At 46.6% G+C, this 9,422-nt stretch overlaps 1 non-coding gene across 1 annotated transcript; it reads left to right on the plus strand.

Moving 5' to 3' along the window:
- Window positions 1-1,848: 1,848 nt before the first annotated feature.
- Window positions 1,849-2,012, plus strand: LOC115871675. The gene has a single exon (XR_004047401.1). It is a non-coding gene; the product is annotated as a U1 spliceosomal RNA (small nuclear RNA).
- The last annotated feature ends 7,410 nt before the right edge of the window (window positions 2,013-9,422 follow it).

Consider the following 9,422-nt stretch of genomic DNA (forward strand, 5'->3'; position numbering starts at 1 on the left):
TTTCCAAATCTGGAAAAACCAAGTGCTTCCATTTTACTGGAGGTGCGTGAAGGAAAGTCCTAGGAGGAGCCCAAGGTCCAGACTGAGAGGAGGGTGGGTCAGAGGCGGCTTCACTGGGGACTCAGTGTTGAAGGAAACGAAGAGGGAGCTCTGGGAAGCACTGGGCCGGTATCACCGTGTGCAAATGCATGGAAATATGGAGCAAAATACCAACTGTGCGTGGAACCACCGTTCATGCTTCTGGTTAGAAGGTGGCCATTGACATCTTTTAAATGTATCTTCTGTAAAGAAATGCCCATTCTATTGGGTGAAGGTTTGCTGAGTAAATCCTTTTTCCATCCAACAATTCACACACACATTGGCTGGCGTCACAAAGTCTCATCGGCCCCCACTTCTTCCCTCTGCTTCCTATTTCCATCCCTCCTTCTTGCTTTGTCCTGGAGCAAAGGCTCCCCCCCCCAAATGATTGATGATTATAAGGGGTACAGCCCTCCCTAGTGAAAAGGGAGCCAGGACGGTGACTCTGTCCAGACCTGATAGGTGACCGAGATTGACCAGTATCTATCTGACCAATCAGCCTGGTCTTTTTGGAGTTCTGTCGCACCTTGTCCTCTGACCCTACCCAGTACCCTGCAGAGCAGCGGAGAGTGGTAGCCTGGCACCATCTAGATCTTCTGGATGCACAGTAGTAGACGCTGTGGTTTGCCTCCATTTGGACCAATGGCTTCCTTGAACATTTGCATTTTTTTTCACTCCTCTTTGTATCCTATGGTCAGAGACCACTAGTGGCATCTTAAATGGCTGCTCACTAGCTTTTAAACCCCAGTCGCTACTGACCAAAGGAGGCTTGACAACCTTGTCTTTGTGGTCTGTTTTGTACCAGTTGACCTGGGTGCCCCTCAGACTGGAGTCGTGAGCCCCCAGCACAGCAACTCATTCTCTCAAGGCGTTTGGAAACGTTGAAGAAGGTTTCATAGCTTTGTGCCCCGAATGTTCTATGATATTCATGGATATATTTCCAGCATGTGAAAAATGTTGAATATCCTCTTTCAAAATACATATTCACAGGTGTGGTCTCATGCTCTTTCCCCACCGGCTCAGCTTGGGCGTCTCTCTACGGATCCACACCTAGAGGATCAGGATTGTGCATATCACAGTATTCACCATGGTGGACATGAACTCTTAGACTCCTCCCGTGTCTCCCTTTGCCTTTGTCAGTTTGGGCTGGCCTTCCTCTTATTGTGTATTTACCCTGGGGCATAGGTGTCTACCCTCTAGTTAGTAATTTGTGTTCTTCTCCCCTCCCACTCCTGCTAATCATCAAAGAATGGTTCTTCCAGTGTACAAAAGCCTTTGCTTGCTTTTTTTCAACAGTGGCCTTATACAATATTTGCCTTTGTCTGACTGACTCATTTGATTCAGCATCGTGTCTTCCAGATTCATCCGTGTGATGTGTGAGGCACTGTGTGGATTCATCCTCATTCCTCTATCTTCCTTCGTGTTACTTGTGTGTATGAAGCAGTTTGCCTATCCATTCACCCACTGACGACCAGTGAGGTTGTTCCTCTTTTTTTTTTTTTTGGCTACTGAGAATATTGAGCTGAGCATGGTTATGCGTGTATCTTTTTAAGAACATCACTTTGACTCTGAATCCAATCTGATTCTTGCCTTGAACTCAAAGATGCTATATATATATATATCTGCTGGGCCAGTTGATAGAAGATGATTTCAAATCTAAATGCAACTGGTTTGGTCTCTGTCAATTGTTGTGCAGAGCAAGAACTAATTTACCTTTGGTTTGCAATTACTGCACAGTAATTACAAACATCATTAAGTCTTTAGGTCAACATACTTACCTGGCAGGGGAGACACCATGATCCCGAAGGTGGTTTTCCCAGGGCGAGGCTCACCCATTGCACTGCGGGTATGCTGACCCCTGCGATTTCCCCAAATGTGGGAAACCCGACTGCATAATTTGTGGTAGCGGGGGACTGCGTTCACCCTCTCCCCTGGAAAAAAAATTTTAAAGTCTTTACGTCAAAGGAAGGGAAATTTGGAAAACTCAGACTTCAGGTTCATTTTGCATTTGCTTCTGTTAGTGCTTTTTTTTTAACCTTTAAAAAATATTTTCTCCTGTTGGTGTTTTTTCACCTCCTTTCTATACTTTCTTCTTGTGGTGTTTCCAGTTATGCATTCACATGTGGAGAGCGGTCACAGGAAGGGCAGACTGCAGTGCAAGGAGATGTGGAGCATCCTCAGCTTTGTCAGTCCCGATTCCGTCCACTAAACATTTGTATGTGCATTGTTTCCTCCCTGTGACTCGCTTGTAATAAATAGTCTTTGGAGGAAGAAGAGAAAGAATGAAATGGCACGCATGGGGGATGAATTAAAAAGCAAAGATGTCCACACTGCTACTAGCATCCTGGATTTGATCACTAAAGGTTAATGGGAAATGGACCCATTAATCAACCAACCGGAGACTTCCCGAAAAGGCTTAACTGTCCATCTATTTGGTGAAAACCAGGGGACTCACTCACTCTTTCGGGATTAACGTTCCCCTTCTGGAAACAGATCCAGTTCAAGATGGATTCAAAAGAGTGACGCTACCATCTCCATGCAAAGCGCTTGTTAAAGTAATTTAAGAGAGAAAAGAATCTCTGTGTGAGTCCAGGTAGGCTAGAAAGACAAATCCATAGACACTTGTATGTGTATAAGAAAGAGTTTTATATGAAAGAGCAATTGTATATTGAGAAAACAGCTCAGCTCAATCCAGATCAAGTCCGTAAGTCCGATATTAGCCCATCTGTCTGATACCAATTTATAAATTCCTCTTCAGACTCACGAAACACATGCAATGATGTCAACTGCAGGAAAATCACAAGTCAATGGGTGGAAAGTCTGTGGATCCAGTGGCAGTAGAGGCATCTCAGCTTTGGTAGGCGTGTCCACACGGCTCCTCCAGCTCCAGGGCTCTAGTGTAGCTCCTTGTGTCTTATCAACAAGAATGTCTCGCAAGGAGTGAGTGTGTGTTCTGCCTCCAGCAAGCTATTTATCTTCTTAGTGCTTCCAAAGGAGGTCATCACGCTGTGACCTGATTGACAGGCTGAACTCCACCCTTTCACTCTTAATAGTCTCAAGTTCACAACAGATTATGTAACTGCCACAACTTCTAAGTTCTAAATTGTTCAGATAGGAACAATTTCCCAACTGGAAAGGTATTGAAGGACGATATCTGCCCTTCCTCTTCCAAAGCCACAAAACAGCCCTCTCTTCAAACTCTGTAGCCTGGGCTCATGGTCAGAATGCATTGATAATCATTAGCAATTGGAATGCAACAGTTTGACATAAAGAGGAAGGAACAGTAGTCGGAAATGTTGACCTTGGTATTAGAAAGGATTCCTGGAGATCACATGATAGAATTTTGCAACACTCACCACTTCTTCATCACAAACACCTTTTTTTTTTCAACAACACAGTCAGTGTCTAATCACATGGACTTCTCCAGATGGAATACACAGAAATCAAACTGACAACATCTGTGGAACAAGATGATAGAGACGCTCAATATCTGTCACTAAAACCAGGCCAGGGACTAACTGCAGAATAGACCATCAATTGCTTACATATGAGTTCAGGTGGAGGTTGAAGAAAAATTAAAACAATTCCACAGAGCTAACGCATGACCTTGAGCATATCCCACTGGAATTTTGAAAACATCTCAAGGAAAGATTTGATGCATTGGACACTAGTGACAGCAGACCTGATGGGCTGTGGGAGGACATCAAGAACATCACACATGAAGAAAGCCAAAGGGTCATTCAAAAGAAAGAAAGATCAAAGTGCCTGTCCGGAGACTCTGAAACGTGCTTTTAATCGTAGAATAGCTAAGGCAAACCACAGAAATGATGAACAAACAAACCTGTCTTGGAAGAAGTACATGCAGAATGCTCCTGAGAAGCAAGCATGGTGCTGCAGTTTGCACCACTCACCTCGAGTCTGGTGGTTGAAACTCACCCAGCAGTGCCAAAGAAGCAAGACCTGGCTGTTGGCGTCCATAAAAATTACAGGCAAGAAACTCTGTGGAGAAGTTCTATTCTGTGATGGACTTGATCTCTGTGGATGGCACTGGGTTGGGATTGGGGGTAAGATTTTTTGAGCCCTTTGTAGGTCTCAGACACATTGCCAACCCCCTTGCCTACACAACCTCATTAGAGCCAATTATCAGCCCTAAGAACGCAACCCCCCACCACTGAGCCAATCACTACTTGCAGCAATGCCAAAGGGCAGGGGAGGATTGCTTCTGTGACTTTCCAAACTCTGAACAGAAGTAGAAAGCCTCATCTCTTCCCCACTGAATGGTGAACGGTTTTCAACTGCTGACCTTGCTGTTAGCAGCCCAGCACATAACCCGCTACACTGCTAAGGCTGCGTCAGTTCTTCGCAGTCCACTGAACGAAGGAGAAAGTTGAGACTCAGAGACTTAAGCTCCAAAATCACAGAGCCAGTTTTCATGGGCCTGTGAACCCCCCTGAACTGTGGCGTGTAGAAAACAGAACAGAAAAGGGAAATAGCGCCTCTGTGGGCTATTCGTTTATTGTTTTACTTTTGGTGTCCACAAAGACAGCAAAACTGACAAGTGTCTATTCCAAGACCATAACAAGACGAACCTCCAGTCTAGCCCGTTTGTCTTCCCTGAGACCCGGACAATGGCAGTCATCTGTTTCCAGCTGAATTTCAATGACATGGTGATGACAGGAAAGGAGAGGGACAGCGTGTCTGAGGGGCCTTGATTTGTACATTCATCAAAAGGCACTTGGAAAGGTTGCAAGACACCAAACTAAAATAAAGTTGTGCATCCTCCAGGAAGCATTATTTTGATCATAGATGGAAGCTTTTCAATTAGGGGCAACGTAATCAATCTGAAGATGGCTGGCCAAACCCACCTCCTTATAACAGATAATTAAACCAAAGACTTTGGTTGAAAAGTAGCAATTAATCACCCAAATTACCACAGTTAGGCGTTTGCTCACTGATTGTTAGTGCTGACTGTGCGCACAGGACTGTGTCTTCCCTGGCGCCGTGCTCACCCCAGCCCACGTGATGCAGCACAGCTAGCTCACAGGTGAGTGTCACGGCTCCAGCCAGCTCTGATCCGCCTGACCTTCCCTAGTAGCTTCTGCACACAGAGAAAATGGGCAGGCAGTTCTCTGAAATGCAGAGACTAAACTATCACCCAAACCCCACATCTTCTTTGAATGACAGGCCTTCAAGAGGCTTAGTCACCTAAGATGTAGCCAGCTTTCAATGATCTGAGTCACACCAGCTTTCAATGATCTGAGTCACACCATGAGCAGGGCTTAGCTGTCACACTGGGAGCAGGGCTTAGCTGTCACACCGTGAGCAGGGCTTAGCTGTCACACCGGGAGCAGGGCTTAGCTGTCACACCGGGAGCAGGGCTTAGCTGTCACACCGTGAGCAGGGCTTAGCTGTCACACTGGGAGCAGGGCTTAGCTGTCTCTAGTTGGCACCCAGTCCTCGAGGTCAGAGCTAACTTCCATTATTTGCATCATTGAAGGAAAGTGAGTCTCTTAGGGACTGTAGAGTGGCAAAGACCAACCAAACCAGACCCACTGCCTGCAGGGATGGCAATTCTGACGCATGCCGACCCTCTCCGTCGACCCCGGGTATAACTGTGCACCACAAGGCTCTCGGTGGCTGGACTCTTGTAAGTTGATTGCCAGATCTTTTTTCCAAGGCACCTCTGGCTAGATTTAGATCCCGGACCCTTGGTCAGGAGTCCAAGCGGTTAGCCATTTTACTGCCCAAGCACTCCGATTCTGCAAGTAGGGTAGAACCCAAATCTCCTGATATCGAGTCGGTTCTGATGTATTGGTGGTGGTGTTGGGTGCTGTCCAGTTGGTTCTGACCCATAGTGACCCTATATATAACAGAAAGAAACTCTACCCGGTCCTGTGCCAGCCTCACAATTGTACTTATGTTTAAGCCCATCAATGCAGCCACTGGGTCGATCTATCTTGTCCAGGGTCGTCCTCTTTTTAACAAAGGATGATGTCCTTTTCCAGGGACTGGTCTCTATAGAGAACATGGCCCAAATTACACCAAACTCACTGCCATCGGGCAACCCAACTCAGAGTGACCCTATAGGACTGAGTAAACTGCCCCTGTGGGCTTCTGCGACTGTAACTGTTTGTGGAAATAAAAGTATTGTCTTTCTCTCTCAGAGTGGCTGGTACTTCAAACTTCTGACCTTGACGTTAGGAGCCCAACACGTAACCTGTCCGAAGTACTGATTTATGAGCAACTCTAAACAGGGTTTCTGAAGGCTTCATCCTTCTCCCACTGAGAGGCTAGTGGTTTTGAACTACCAATCTTACATTTGGTAGCCCAACATTTAAACACAGCACCACCAGAGCCCCTTGGGGTATATGTAAGGCAAATAACTATTTCATACTTTGAGTTTGCAAAGGGTGATAAAGTATGTTGTTACTGCTTGTGGTTGCCACGGAATTGGATTCCAAGTCATGACAACCGCGTGCCGAGTGGCATTGCTCCGTAACGTTTGCAAGGCTGTGTGACCATCAGGAAGTCGATTGCCAGGCCTGTGCCAGGTCAGAGAAATTGGTTGAGTGTGCCTTCACTAACCCCATCACCCCACGTGCCTTTCTCCTCAGCGACCATCACAGCGTCAGTCTGGGCTGGACCCTGCATCAGTTTGAGCGCCGTATAAACCATTCTCCACACTGCAGCTACTGGGGTTTGTTTTTGCTTTTAGTGTATCAGACAGATCGTGTCTGTCGAGAAAATCCTTTTATTAAGAAATAAATGACAGAGACACTTATTACAATGCATGTGCTAGAGGCATTTATTTCCATCAGTCCTGAAAGGAGAAAGCTAACGTTCTGATATTTTCTTAGAGGGGAAAAAAAAGAAGAAATTAAGTCCCTCTGGAGTTAGATAGTAGGCTGAGTGCAATTCTCTCTGCTAATCAATTAGCATGCTGTCCTAGGTTTGATGGCTTCATTCTAGAAGAGATAGCATTACACCTTGGAAGTCCTGATGCCTCTAGGGTATTGCTTATAAACTAGACAGGGCATTTTCATAAGGATCAAAGACAATCTCAGTCTGACACAAAGGAGCCTTCATCCAAATGGGTCAGTGTGAAAACAGCATGGAGACCACATTGGACGTCCTTCAGCTACACAAGAGGAGGAGGATCTAGCTCCACATCCGCCCAAGGATGATTCCTGTTAAACAGACCTGTGTCCATCCAGCAGTCTTCTGTATCCTAATCGGACATCGATCTTCCCCCCCTCAGCACTCTGTTTCTCTGCTGGACTCCACCATCTATTGAAATAACCACACAGAACATGCAGATAATATAAAACTCATGACTATGGGGTTTCTTAGGGAAGCTGACAGGTTAAAACACAATCAGGATCAGAAATGTTTAGGGTACAGTTCTTTCCTAGCACTTCTCAGCCATGCTGGCAAGCATACCTCTCTGGTCCTCAGCTTCTCAGTCTGGTGCCTCCCTTGGCCTCTGCCATGCTTCAACAAGCTGTCCTCTGGCTCAAAGGCATTTGGGTTTACTCATTCTGTGAGCTGGGAAACTTACCATTCCCTCTCCTGGTCTCTGGGCTGCTGCTTCTGGTCCTGCTTTGGCTGCCACCCCTTCTGTAGGTAGGCATTTCAAAAGCACTCTGCTCAAAGCTCTTCTTTCTTGATGGCTGTGGAAATTATTGCTTCATGGGTGTGCTTGGCTGAGTTGACGGGAGAAAGAAATCCCGAAACATTCATACATGTGTGTACGAGAGAGTTTTATATCCAAGGGTAATTGTATATTAAGAAAACACTTTGGCCCAGTCCAGATCAAGTCTATTAGTTCAATGTTAGCCGTAAGACCGATATTAGCCCATAGGTCTGATACGAGTCCATACATTCTTCTACAGACTCACACAGCACATGCAATGATGCCGAAAGCAGGAAGTTCATCGGCCAGTGGGTGATGAGTCTTGTGGGAGCATCTCAGCGCTGGCATGGCTCTCCATGTGGCTCCTCCAGCTCCAGGGTTCTGGCTGCCATCAGCATAGCTCCATTTGGCTTGTCAACAGGAAAAATGAAGCAGAGAGAGTGTGTCCCGCCTCCAGAGAGGAAGAGAGGAAACTCCCAGAATTCTCATGAGAAGGCCACACCCGCAAGGAGGCATCAGTCAGGCTGTGACCTGATTGACAGGCTAGACTCCACCCCTATAACCTGTGTATCAAGTTGACATGAAAGTCATGTAACGACCACAATAGGTACTGTTTAGGGTACTCAGACATTTCTGTGTGGAGTGATGAAATGTTTTTGGAAATACATAAATGGTGGTGGTTGTTGAAAAAAAATAGATCGTACAGCTTTCTATTTCTATAACGGAGAATGTGGGATTTATCATTCTCAGGACCCCATGCCTCGAATCTGTATGTGGTTTTACTTCACTTATAAAACTCCTTCTTCTGATCCTTTGAGGCAGCACTCTAGCCACCTTGAGAACCTCTGACCAAGCCCACCACCGCTCGCCCCCCAGCCACGCACCTGCTTTCTGCTTCTCCACCATCCCCCTTCTTTCTTTCCCAGGATGCCGTCTTCTCTTGTTCGCCCTTCCTGCATGCTCTGCCACGTCCCTTTTCATGGCCGACCCTTCATGTCTCAAATTGATTGTCACATTTGGGGTTCAGTGGGGGGGGAGACTGTATCCTCGAAGCACCTAGCAACAGAAACCCAGTCTATGTGGGGCACGCAAGGTTTCATTTTCTTACATGCAATGCCTTGAGAGGCAGTGACCTGGTACTCAGCCAGGACCGTCAGACTCTGATCTTCATGCTTGCTATTTCTGGTCCCAAAGGCTGTTGCCAGTGCAAATGGCTCATTCATTATGTGTGAGGCAGGGGACGTGGGGGGAAGGCAAAAGGCCTGCTCGTCTCTCGGGAAACAGAAGCCTCACAGCCGCCCCCCTCAGCAGACTGTCCTTCCATCTCACGGGGTCTCTTGCCTTCCTCAAAGCCAGTTATTAGCCAAGGGGAATAAGGACATCATGACTGACTTAGACCAACCACAATGCATCATTCCTGGGAGTGGGCCTAAGGTGGGGACTGACCTCCACATGTGTGATCCATGCCTATGATATGCCGCCTGAACACACTAGGGTCTATGAGGGGGGCAAGGAGAAGAAAGGGAAGCAATAGGCAGGATCCCCACCCAGCCTTTTCATTGTATGTATTAATATCTTTTAAGGATTCCTGGTGACTGCTAACCTCAGGGTCAGGGGTTCAAACCCACCAACTGCTCTGAGGGAGAAAGGTGAGGTTTTCTGCTCCTCTAGTGATTTACAGCATAGGAAACACTTGTAGGGTCACTTTGAT

This window comes from Echinops telfairi, unplaced genomic scaffold (genome assembly GCF_000313985.2).
Source record: "Echinops telfairi isolate 266 unplaced genomic scaffold, ASM31398v2 ScPeMD7_7400;HRSCAF=8409, whole genome shotgun sequence".
Taxonomy (NCBI): Eukaryota; Metazoa; Chordata; class Mammalia; order Afrosoricida; family Tenrecidae; genus Echinops; species Echinops telfairi.